This window comes from Acomys minous, assembly GCF_964271855.1.
Source record: "Acomys minous genome assembly, chromosome: 17".
NCBI lineage: Eukaryota > Metazoa > Chordata > Mammalia > Rodentia > Muridae > Acomys > Acomys minous.
In genome coordinates, this window is record NC_140500.1 from 9623083 (window position 1) to 9635523 (window position 12441).

Sequence of the window (12441 nt, forward strand, 5' to 3'; positions counted from 1 at the left end):
TGCTCCCACCAGGCTACAGGGCCCTAGGTGGCCGTTTGTCTCCAGCTTCCTCCCCTGGGAATGTTAGCCTACCAATCATTCAGATGTCCACAAGTCAGAAGACAGGGTAAGTCAGAGATGTAGCATAGCTTCTCTCCTCTCTGTCACCTACTGAAGCATAGGTGACACACTAGCCACACTTGCAACACTTCTAGGGGCAGGTGGCCCCCTCCCTTTTTTTTTTTTTTTTTTTAATGAGACAGAGTCTCACTGGCCTGGAACTTGTCAGTTTGCGTAGATTAGACAGCCAATGGGCCTCTGAGGTCTCTCTGCCTCTGCCTCTGCGAAAGTGGGATGACAACGTTGGCTCTAGAGTTAAGTTTAAGCTGTCCCCAGCGTTTCACTGCCTGAGCTGTCTCCCAGTGTCAGCATTTCCATCTTTTTTTTTTTCCTCTGCAAAATTTTAATGCTCAGTTTTCATAAACACAAGTTTCTTTCTAGTTTTATGACTTACAGTAAAATGTAATAGTCTGTTAAAATGTGCATTACTCAACTATTCTTCATAACTCTCCCAATCTTTTAAAACCGATCACCAGGAGTTTCTACCTGGTAATGCTCTACTGTATTTACATTTGAATTGCATGTCTTAAGAACAAATGAAAGCTATCCTATTTTGGCTAACTCAGTGTATTTATAAAATGAAAAGCTCTATCAAAATACTTTTCACTGGAAAAAAGTAAATAGAACAGACAATGGATCTGCTCAAAGCTCATTCACTTTGGTAGACTTCAGCATAGGACAGTTCTTAACAAGCCTATTTGCCTTCACTCTCCCAGAACCGATTAGCTTTCAAGCTAACTGTTAAATCATTTTACCGAAATTTTATGATGTTAATGTCTGGGCTCACTCTGCATCATCTTCAGCCAAGCTCTGAGCACTGACAGTGCTCTGACTAATGGTTGGAAGCTTGGTCAGAAGCATCTGGAACACTGGTGGTGGAAGAGTCGGCTGGAGCACTTGCAGCAGCTGCTGAGGCTGTCCACACGTCGCAGTTGTGTTGTCAGTGGTCTGCGCCCTTCTCGTAATCACCTTGTGCTAGTAACTCTTCACCAAGCTGTATCCACTCACAGCGATCCGCCTGCCTCTGCCTCCCGAGTGTGTGCCACCACCACCTGGCAAACTTCTGTTTCTTAATTCTGAAGCCTGTTCTTGAAGTTGGGGTCACTCTGCCTTTTGCAGATGCAGTAAGTACCCGATGAAGAGGGCACCGCACACGCCCTCTGCGATGGCACTGATCGGACCCACCATCTTGGATCCTCTAGGGCGTGTGCTGGCCGCGGTGGCCTGCCAAGTTGCAGTTAGCTCCGAGAGATCAGAGCTCTCCAGCCGCTCTAGCGTTTCCGTCTTCTAAAGAAGAAAACAATATTTTTCTCAAGAATTGGCCCCCTGCTTGGATAATCAATTCCAAATGGTCAGTCCTGTAATTGTGTACATACAAGCTAATTAAAAGGACTTAGCAGGACAACAAATACACATGTGTGTGTGTGTGTGGTGTCTGTGTATGTGTACACATGTATTATGTATATGTATATATACATATATATAGGTCAAAATATTTTTAGAAATGCTGGAGATGTAATTCACAGAGAGAAAGAGAAAGAGAGGAAGAGATGGGGAAGAGAGAGGGAGGGAGAGAGAGAGAGAGAGAGAGAGAGAGAGAGAGAGAGAGGATTGGGGGGGCAAGAATGCTCGGGGTGTAGCTGTCCTGAGGCTGCCTAAGGCCCCCAACCCAGGTAATTTATTAGTAAATTTATTAGCATAAACTTGGGTGTGATCAAAAGGGACTGCTTAACAAAATGCCATCTAATCACTTAGGAAAACCTAAGAGAGTTAAGTGGCAGGCACCAGGGACAGAAACCAAATATATGCTGTGTCATACACACAGGCTAACATTCTTTCAGTTTAGTAATTACTGAGAGTCTATTGTGCTAAGATTTGTTAAAAACAAGTCTTGATGCTCCAACAGTAAAAGCTGCTAGGCTCAGCGGTAGGTCCTTGTCTAGCAAGCTGAAGCTGCAGTAGCAAACTAGCTCACATACAGGATGATTTTTGTTACATAGTCCTGAAAAATGTGGCATTATATATTGCACACTGACATTTGACTTTACACAGTTCTATTTCTTTCTTCGTTTTAGTTTTTTGGAAAAGGGTTTCCTCTTTGTAGCTTGTCTTAGACTCCTTTGTGGACCAGGCTGGCCTCAAACTCAGAGGTCCACCTGCCTCTGCCTCCCTGAGTGCTGGAATTACAGGCATGTGCCACCACACCTGGCTTTACATACTTTTTGAACAATACATACAAAAAGATCTTTACGTTATCATTCACCAATTTGCATTTCATATCAGAATCTCTAATTAAGAATGTAGAAGAATCATAACATCTGAGGAAAGTGTTACTATGTGTCTAATTCAGATTATATATCTATACCTTCATAAACTTTATCCTGACATTTACTAGGATAGAAATCAAACCATTGTGGTAGGAAATTGCTTTCTGTTAAAAACGAAAAGCATTATTGAGAAGAAGATCTTGTTCTTGATGCATTTTCACAGTTTCTCCCTGGGATCCTGACTGGAAAAACCAGATTAATAAGAGAGCAGACAAACAAACAGGTTTAACTATACAAAAGAGTTTGCAAAAAACAAAACAAAACAAAACAAACAAAAAAGAGAGCAATTTCTTTGGAGCTCAAACTTGGCATTTTGGAGGTAGGCTCCCTTAGAAACAGGATGTTCTAAGGGCAAGTGAAACATTTCATCCTTTAGGAAGGCTCCTTAATCTTAGTAAATAAACTACTCAAAAGTTTCTGGAAGTCCCTGGAACTGAGCAGATGTTCTAGGCTCCCTGAGCAAGGACAGCTGAGAGACACCTTCAGACTAGCTGAATCCCTAGAAGAGACTTACTTCAATGAACACATTGAGAAGCAACTACCAGTCAAGTGACTGCTGGGCCCAGTGGAGTGACTGCAGGTCCAAACTTTTTTGAACTGTCATCCATGCTAGGTGGGCTTTGGTAATGCAGCTGTCTGAGTAATTTTTGCTCCTGTAAATAACCCCTTGCTCATATTTCATTTTCTTTGTCCACTACCATGAAACAAAAAATGATGACCTTTCTTAGTGATGTTTTGCATCATCAAGAAGCACTGTGTCCTAAGGAAGTGCCTTTGCTTTTCCTATGAAAAGATTTTTGAATTACTGCAGAGGCCAGGAGGACTGGAGCTGTAGGCGTTCCTAATGGGTAATAGACCTCTTTAGGACTTGTCTTTTTAAGGGTAGCATTCAGTGACTGTTGTCAGGGTGTAGTGGTGGGTGAGCTCACAAGAGAAACCAATCCTTTTAAATCTTGGAGTACTCAATAATTGAAAATGATGCTATATGCAGGAAAGATGTCATACTTCTGCAAATCCATCATCCCCTTGAAGTCTGATACAGAAAGGTTCCTGGTTGAAAGTCAATCCAGAGAATGCAGCAAGTCTGAACCCAGCCTGAGCTATGTAGATCTTGTCTCATAAACAAAACAAATGCTAACAACAAACACACACAAAACTAAAACAGTAAAGAAAAAAATTAAAGGGAAGAAATTATTCTTATGTTTCTTTTTGTACTTTCTCTTTAAAAGGGGTAATATTAGTTGAGTGTGGAGGTGCACATCCATGACTCTGGGGTTATCAACACAAGTTCAAAGCTAGCCTGAGCAAGTTCTAGGCCTACTGGTGGGCAAAGCAAGTCTTTTTCTCGATAGATAGAATGACAGACAGACAGATAGATGATAGATAGATAGGTGATAGATCGATACATAGATTGATAGACATATAGATAAGCTGAAGAAACGGCTTTCAGTGGACAAAGGTGCTTTCTAAGAAAGCCCGATGTTATGAATTTAATCTTCATAATCCATATGATAGAAGGAGAAAACTTGACTTCCACAAGTCATTTTCTGTCTTCACACATGTGCTGTGGCATGTGTGCCCTCACATCCATGCACAAATAAAATCAATGTTATTATATTTTCTCTTTAAAAAGATCTATTTTTGTTTTATGTGCATGGCTGTTTTGCCTGTATGCACGTCTGTGCACCACATGCATTCCTGGTGCCCTTAGAGGCCAGAAGAAGGCAGTGGGTTCCCTGGAACAGGAGTTGCAGACGGTTGTGAGCCACCACATAGATTTTTTTGAAACCTAATTCAGATTCTTTGCAAGTGGGAAGCGCTGGTAACTGCCAGAGTCATCTCTGATACATATTGTAAAAAAATAAAAAAATAAATGGAAATAATAAAACAAAAAGGGAAATGTTCACTAAAGATTTGGGATAATGTCATAACCTAGTAAAGTCAGAGAAAATCTATGACAGGTATATAGGGAACCACAGGTGACAGAAGCTAATTTTTCCCCTTAGGATGTGTAATTTCTCCAAAATATATCTGAATGTCATTAAGAACTAAACCAAGACATCGAATTCAATGATCCAGTGAAGCAGTGATTATTTTTAACCAATTTTTTTTGTTTAGATTAAATTGAACAAACAGTCTTGATATCGAGCCTTTTCTACTGGAGGAACACACACTAATCAATAACTCTTATTTAAGCTATTAAGACTGTTGAGAAATGTAAATAATCGAAAGAAAGAACATTGGAATTTAAAAGGGGTTGACACAATAGACATCTGTGTAGCTGTTCCTTTGGCCAAGTGCACCACATGGATGCTACCTAGGGAAGGAGATTTGATGACTACATTACAGTGTCTGACAAAAGGCTATAAAGTGCTTGCTGGTGAAGTCAGTTCTTTTATTACTCCTGGCTGAACTTCCATATTTCCTCAAATCCACACTTGGAATGTAGGGAAAAAAGGCTTCTTTCTCTTTTTTCCTTAATTAAAAATGTTCTTTTTAAGTTTGTATTCATGTGTATGTATGTATGTAAGACTTATTTTTCATTTACAGAATGCGTTTTAAGTTTGTATTTGTGACCCACACCCACACCCACACACAAGTGTAGGTCAGTAAAGGGCATCAGATCCCTCACAGCTGCACTTACAGGCAGTTGTGCATTGCCTAATGATGTGGGTGCTGGGAACTAAACCTCAATCCTATGAAAGAGCAGCAAGTGCTCTAAACCACTGAGCCATCTCTTCAGCCCTAGGAAAGGTGTGTCTCCTCACTCATGCTCAAGATGCCTATCACAAGTCAAGTTAACCAAAGAAGAACGTGCAGGTTGAAGTGATAAGGACCCCCCCCCCCCCCAGGAGAAGCCTCAACGAAATGGGTGGGAACAGTACAGATGTAGCCAGTGGTGTGCCTGTGTGCTTGGAGGACTAAAGGTTGACTTCACGGTAATAAACTCGGAGAAGTCAGAAAGATTTAACTTTCAGCTCCCTGGAGGCTCTTGTCTTTGGAGGCGAGTGTTTCTTTGCACGGAGTACAGGAAAGACATCTGAAATGAAGATCTACAAATTTACTTATTTCTTAAATTTTAACATAGCATACTAAGTAATGGCTTTCATTATGTAGAAACCTGCTTTAGAGCAAACTCAGAAAACCCCTCTCTCCAATAGGATGGGGTGGGAGACAGGGTCCCCAAATGTCACAGTGTCATGCTTTGTGGCAGCAGATCTAAGCCCTGTCACTGAAAAAGAAGGCTGTTACTCATTTGCCCATCAATCTGTCCATCCATCCATCCATCCATCCATCCATCCATTCATCCATCCATCATCTGTCCATCCATCTATTACTATCTTACTCATTTAATCTTTCATTTTTTTTTTTTAGTGCTAGGGATTGAATCCAGGGCTCTGTGCATATTACATAAACTACCACTGAGCTATCATCTTCTGAACTGTAAGAAACCTATTTTTGACTTCAACAGTGCTTTAGCCAAATTGTAGAAATGTCTACTGTTTTAACAACCTTTTCAAGAGCTCCAGTGACACTACAGATAACTACATACATAAACATGCATTATTTAATCAGAAATAAGCACACATATCTACACAATTTCCCTTTATTTATTCTCCTGGGCTGGGTGAGTAGAAAAATTTTAATGCTTCTCAGGAGCCAAAACAGTTATTTTTTTTTTCTGTACAATATAAAGAAGAGAAAAATTGAACTTTCCATGCTGCAGGCAGTCAAAGATTAATGAGAATGTGAGTTCTTGCCCCGTAGCTGCTGCATTTAATATTATCTCTCTTGTTTGAAGATGATCCTTGACGGGTTGACCATGACACCCCAAACAAGAGCAACTTCCCTTGTTTGTAGGGAGTCTTTGGCAGAGTTAATAGCTAAGTGGTTTCACCTTGGAGACCTCAGAGTAAAATACTACAAGCTAAATAAAAGTTTATCTCTCTCTCTAAGAGTTCAGAGATTGGGGGGTTGTCTAGGGCAAGTGGACCACTCTGATCCGCAGGTGTGTGTAGGGGGATGCAGGTGTACAAGTGCCTGGAAGCATCACCCCTCAGGATGTCTCATGGCGGACAGATCGAAATCCCAGCTAAAGAAAAGAGGAGCGGGGGAGAACGAGCCCAGCGCTTTCCTTCTAGTGTTAAGACAATATGGCAGGTTATCAGTTGCTGGAACCCTTGGAGGCATCAGTCAGTAGAGATATGGCCTTCTTATGTGCACTTCCAAAACCTCTGCCTTCTCAGTGGTCAGCTCAGCCTCCAGCCCCACTATCATAGTACCCCCGCCCCAGACAACATCAGTGGGAGGGAAATGCACACTAACAGACTTCTTCTGCCTCTCAACCCTGACTTTGGCTGGCTTTGTCTGAGATAGCATACAAACCCCGCACTTATGTATTTAGGTATGAAATGTTCTCTGAAGTGTTAAAGGCCTGTAGAAAGTTACAGGTTCTTGTGTTCTATGACAAAGAATTGCATCAGGAACATATGGAAAGATAACAGAAATAGACACAATTTATTTTAAAATTATTTATTTTATTTAAATATTATTACTATTTTTTAAAGATTTATTTATTTATTATGTATACATTGCTCTTCCTGCTTGTACCCATGAAGGTCAGAAGAGGGCATCAGATCACATTATAGATGGTTGTGAGTCACCATGTGGTTGCTGGGAATTGAATACAAGACCTCTGGAAAAGCAGTCAGTGCCCTTAACCTCTGAGCCATCTCTCCAGCCCCTATTTAGATATTATTTAAAAATTATTTATTTTAATTATTTAAGGTAATTTTATTCCATTTATTTTTTTATTTTTTATTTTTTAAAAGGTTTATTTAGCTGGGCATTGGTGGTGCATGCCTTTAATCCCAGTACTCGGAAAGCAGAGGCGGGCAGATCACTGTGAGTTCGAGGGCAGCCTGGTTTACAGAGTGAGTTCCAGGACAGCCAAGGATACACGGAGAAACCCTGTCTCAAAAAACAGGAAAAAAAGTTTATTTATTTATGTATATGAGCACTCTATTTGCATATATGCTTGCATGACAGAAGAGGGTATCAGATCTCATTATAGATGGTTGTGAGCCACCATGTGGTTGCTGGGAATTGAACTCAATACCTCTGGATAAGCAACCAGTGCTGAGCCATCTCTCCAGCTCCTCTCATTTATTTTTTTATGTGCATGGGTATTTATCCTGCATGTGTGTCTGTGCACCATATGTATGTAGTATACTCAGAGGCCAAAAGAAGGCCTGGGGCTAGAGTTACACGTGGTTGTAGCCACCATGTGGGTGCAGAGGATTGAACCCTGGTCCTCTGGAAGAATAGCGGAACTCTCACCTGCGGAGCCATCTCTGCCACTCAAGACAAAGGTACTCTTTTCTTTTCTTTTCTTTTCTTTTCTTTTTTTTCTTTTCAAGACAGGGCTTCTCTGTGTAGCCTTGACTATCCTGGACTTGCTTTGTAGACCAGGCTGGCCTTGAATTCAGAGATCTGCCTGCCTCTGCCTCCCAAGTGCTGGGATTAAAGGCGTGCACCATCACTACCAGGCCTTTTTGTTTTGTTTTGTTTTTTTTGTTTATTTAATATGACCATTTGTTGTAGTTGAAACTCTTTCTCTGGGCCTGACATGGCCGTCATGACCCACAAAATACCTTAGCCACATAGCCACGACAACAGGCAAAGCAGAAGAATGCAGTGATGGCTAGGGCCATGGTAATGACAGTAACAGCTGTAGTGGTAACAGTAATGGGACTGTTAATATCCCTCTTAGGGCAAGGGAGTCCATATGCTGGTCAGTTGCACTTAGTTTCAAGCACTTAAGAGCTAGAAAATCAATGGAGAGAGGACTTTAGTGATGGAGGACTCTAGTGACGCATCTTTCCTGAGACTGTCCCTGGCAGTGGGGTCACACTGTCATTGGCACAGCTGCTTTGAGTTGCTGTGCTCCTGTATGTGACCACTCACCCATGATCCAGTTATTGATTGATTGATCGATTGCAGTTATTTACTGCAATAAACCCATTAAGTTACCAAGCTGGATTTTGGTGAAATTATTTCTTTGGTTTGATGGCACCAAATCTGGGATGAATAGACGTTTTAAAAATGTTTTCAGGAAAAGTAATGTAACACAAATTCACACTAGAAGTTTCACAGAGTGGAATGGAGCTGTAAAGTAGCCTGGTAATCATACCGTCTAATGGACCAGCTAAATCTACCTCCAACTCAGGGAGGGACTCTATACTAAATAAAGGAGGTCACTAGCACTTACACAGAACAGTTGCCAGTATAAGCATATTCTTCATAAGGTGGGTGTCAGCCGTGTGGGGTACAGAGGCTCTGCTTTGTCACCTACAGCAGCCTGAAGAGGGCCTCTGTTTAGGGACCTCGACTTGGGATAAAATGGGATTTATAGCTCTGACCCAGAACAGAATTCAGGATTAGCCAGTACGAAGCCCAGTTGAGGTTTAGTAGATACTTTAACAGATCTGAGTGGAGGGGTAAACCCGAGAAAGGTGCTCGGAGAGAGACACACACCTGGCAGGGAAGGGCGTGGTTCCTCTGAGAGTGGTGTTTGTTGTCTTTACAACAGCCAGAGATGGATTTCTGGTGGTTTTGAAGCTATTATCTTCGAAGCGTTGCTAAGAAACCTAAAGGAGATCACAGGGCGGTTCCGAGGGGCACTGGCAGGGTTACAGTTGATTAGGTAGTAGTCTAGATGACACGGGAGCCCGAAGCTAAGCTGTCTTTACTGTAAACCAAGCTGATAATCTTACTTGAGATTCTTAGGAATGTGTGTAGAACACAATGAAGATTTACTCAAGCTTATTCCGTTAAGCTGTAAGCCTAGGTTGTGGCTATTTTTTTCACACAAACTATCTAACCGTGAAAGGTATGTTACCTTCGTGATAGCACTCACCACTAATGTCTTGGGATTCTTGCTTCTCAGTTGGTTAGGAAACGTTCCTCGGACTCCATGGTGAGGGTTTCCTTCCCCTCTCAAGTCCCCCAAATTTCCCTGCTTTTTTTTCCTGCTGCAGGAAAGTGTTCCATAGCTTTTCTCAGATTGTCTGATACTTTTACCCATAATTCAGCTGTTTCTGTCATGCGGCTTTTATTGTGAGAGGCGTCCCAAACTTGATTACTCTGCCATATTTCTGAAAATATGCTAGTAAGACACTGAAAAAAATTTAACAAAAAGAAAGAAAAAAAAAAAGAAAAAGAAAAAAAAATGAAACAAAACACCCCCAGCCCCAAACACAGTATGCCAATGCCTTCTTTTTTTTCAAGTAAAATGCTTCTCAAATTCAGTTTAGGGCATCAGTTTAGGACTTGGGATTTAAACTTAACAATTTAAACTCTAATCAAATATTGGAAAAATGTTTTTTTTTTTTTTGGCAGGGGGAGCAGAGAGGGATTTTAATCAAGAGGATGTACATAATTTTAGAGTAAACAGCCCTTCAGGGCAGTCTTGGTCTTCAGAGACAAATAGATACAATTTTAAAGTCTGGTTCTGCCAATTAGACATTGAGGAAACTTAGGCATGGTATATAATATCTTATTTATAACATACTGACCTACATTACTGAGTGCTGAGAATTAAAGATAAGGGGCTAGCGAGACGCCTCAGCAGGCAAAGGTACTGTGATGGTAGTTCTATGTGGACTTGATGCTAGCTAGAATAATCTGAAAGGAGGGACCTCAATTGAGAAAATGCCTGTATAAGATCATCCTGAAGGGCATTTTCTTAATTAGTGATTGATGAGAGAGGGCCCCGTCCAATTGTAGGTGGTGCTCCCAGGTTCTGTAAGAAAGCAGGCTGACCGAGCCATGGGGAGCAAGCCAGTAAGCAGCACCCCCCCATGGCCTCTGCATCAGCTCCTGCCTCCAGGTTCCTGTTCTAACTGCTTTTGTGATGAAACTGTTACGTGGACATAAAATGAACTGTTTCTTCCCTAAGTTGATTTTGGTCAGTGTTTTCACCACAGTAACCCTTATTTGGACAGGTAGCTGGCTGCCAAGCCTGATGCCAGTCTCCAGAATGCAGATAGTGAAAGGACAGAACTGACCCTCACATGGCTGTACATGTGCCCGACACACACACACACACACACACACACACACACACACACACACACACACCCCACATGTATCCGCGCATGCATGCTGGGCTTTTGCACATTGAAATTGCCCTTTAACACATTATCAAGCATTCCTATTAGCTATTTTCTGCACATAAGTAGAATCTTTAGAACTGTGTCGTCCCACTTGTTAAAAAAAAATCCCATAAAAAATGCTGAAGTGTTCCTAATATATTGTGTCACTTGCTGGCCTACGTTTTGATGGCTCCTATGCATAAACATCATTGAGATTAATTACAAGGAAAGACAGGATCATTCAGTCGTTCATAGTACTGAGCTAGTCAGATGGGGGAATAGGCATGCATTGCTATTTCAGATATATGTTTTAAAAATATTTATTTTATTTTTAATTTATGTGTGTGTGTGTGTGTGTGTGTGTGTGTGTGTGTGTATGTGTGTGTATGTGCCTGTGTGATTATGTCCACCTGTGTGCAGGTGTCTAAGGAGGCAACAGAGGGCACTGGATTCTTGTAGCTGGAGTTAAGGTGTTTGTGAGCTGCCTAATTTAATGGTGCTGAAAACTGAGCTCAAGTCTTCTGCAAGAGCAGAGCACTGAGTGTTTTCCTCTAGCTCCAGGCATAATAGTAATTTTAGATCTGCAGGTCACAATGTGGACATCGTTAGGTGCTGTTCCATTGTCAAGTCCTGTCATCAAGTCACTTGTTTTTCTAAGAATAACCCTCAGTCTTTGCATTCTCGCCACATCCAGCCTTAATCGCTATGCAACCAAATCCTTGGTGCCATCTGTCAGTATTATTTACAAGGGTCTGAGCACAATCGCGTATGCATTTGTAATAAAAAAAATTAACTTTGAAAAAGTTGTGGAGCATTATATAAAGATCCTTGCAGCTTTTAGGTAGGCCGGAAGCCAGATTTCTTATGACATTCAGTAATGAACATAGGTGGGATTGATAAAGTCTCCAGATGCTATTGGTCCTCGGGCTCCGTGGTCGCTACAGTCTGCAAGTGAAATACCACTCCTACTTTGGGAAAACTTTGAACACGTGGTCCTCAGTTATGGTGTCACTTGGTGAGGTGGTGGCAGCTTTGGACAGATGGCAGAGCCTGGCTGACAGAAGTCAGTCATTTGGGGGTGGGTGTGTCTTGAGAATTATAAATGTAAGGTAGGTGGGAAGGAAAGACAGACGGGAAGGAACAACTTGATAACAGAACAGGTTTAATGGGGCATGAGAGAAGGGCCAGCAGGAACCAGGCCTCTAGCTTGCTGCCATTTGCAGTCGAGAGGTATTTATGTGGCGTGGGGAGGTGCTGGAGGAAAAGAATGAAAAGCTGCTTTTCTTGGCTGGAGACTGGCCGTTTCTAGGAGTGACGAGCACATGTGAATGAAATATACCTCTTGTAGGGAAACACATTAATTCTGGAAATGCAAATGATGTAGTTCGGGCAATTATCACCATGTAACCAAACCAGAGGAGCCTTACAAAATGTCTGTGCTGTAGCTACCCACAGCGCCTCCCCTTCCTTCCACCTGTTTCCATCCTGATCTGCGCATCAGATCAGGAGGCGGCTGTACGGCCCCACACTTCTGCTGGCGCAGGCGCTCTGTGGTTCTGCGCGCCGCGCCTTGCGCCACGAAGAACCGCACTCGTAAACTCTGAACGGACACAAACTGTTCCCGCCTTAGCTCACGCATTTGACCTCAGGGACTAGAAGCGTAACTGAGCATTTAATGTCAACATCCCCAAGTGGTCAGGCATGTGGTGTACACTTCTAATAACGAGCCTTCAGGAGGGAGAGGCAGGCACATCTCTGTTATTTAAGACAAGCTCGCTCTATATTGAGAGTTCCAGGCTAGCCAGGACTACAAAGTCCAAGTCTCCTCTGTTGCCTGCTTGGAATACTGTTGACAGTCT

At 42.0% G+C, this 12441-nt stretch overlaps 1 long non-coding RNA gene and 1 pseudogene across 2 annotated transcripts in view; one reads left to right on the forward strand and one right to left on the reverse strand.

Annotated features, from left to right (window-relative positions):
- Positions 1–12441, forward strand: part of LOC311588545 — a 175170-nt gene that overhangs the window by 59334 nt on the left and 103395 nt on the right. The window lies entirely within an intron of this gene.
- On the reverse strand, positions 580–1287 carry LOC311588189 (mitochondrial import receptor subunit TOM20 homolog; annotated as a pseudogene). The gene has a single exon. The product of its transcript is annotated as a mitochondrial import receptor subunit TOM20 homolog (transcript).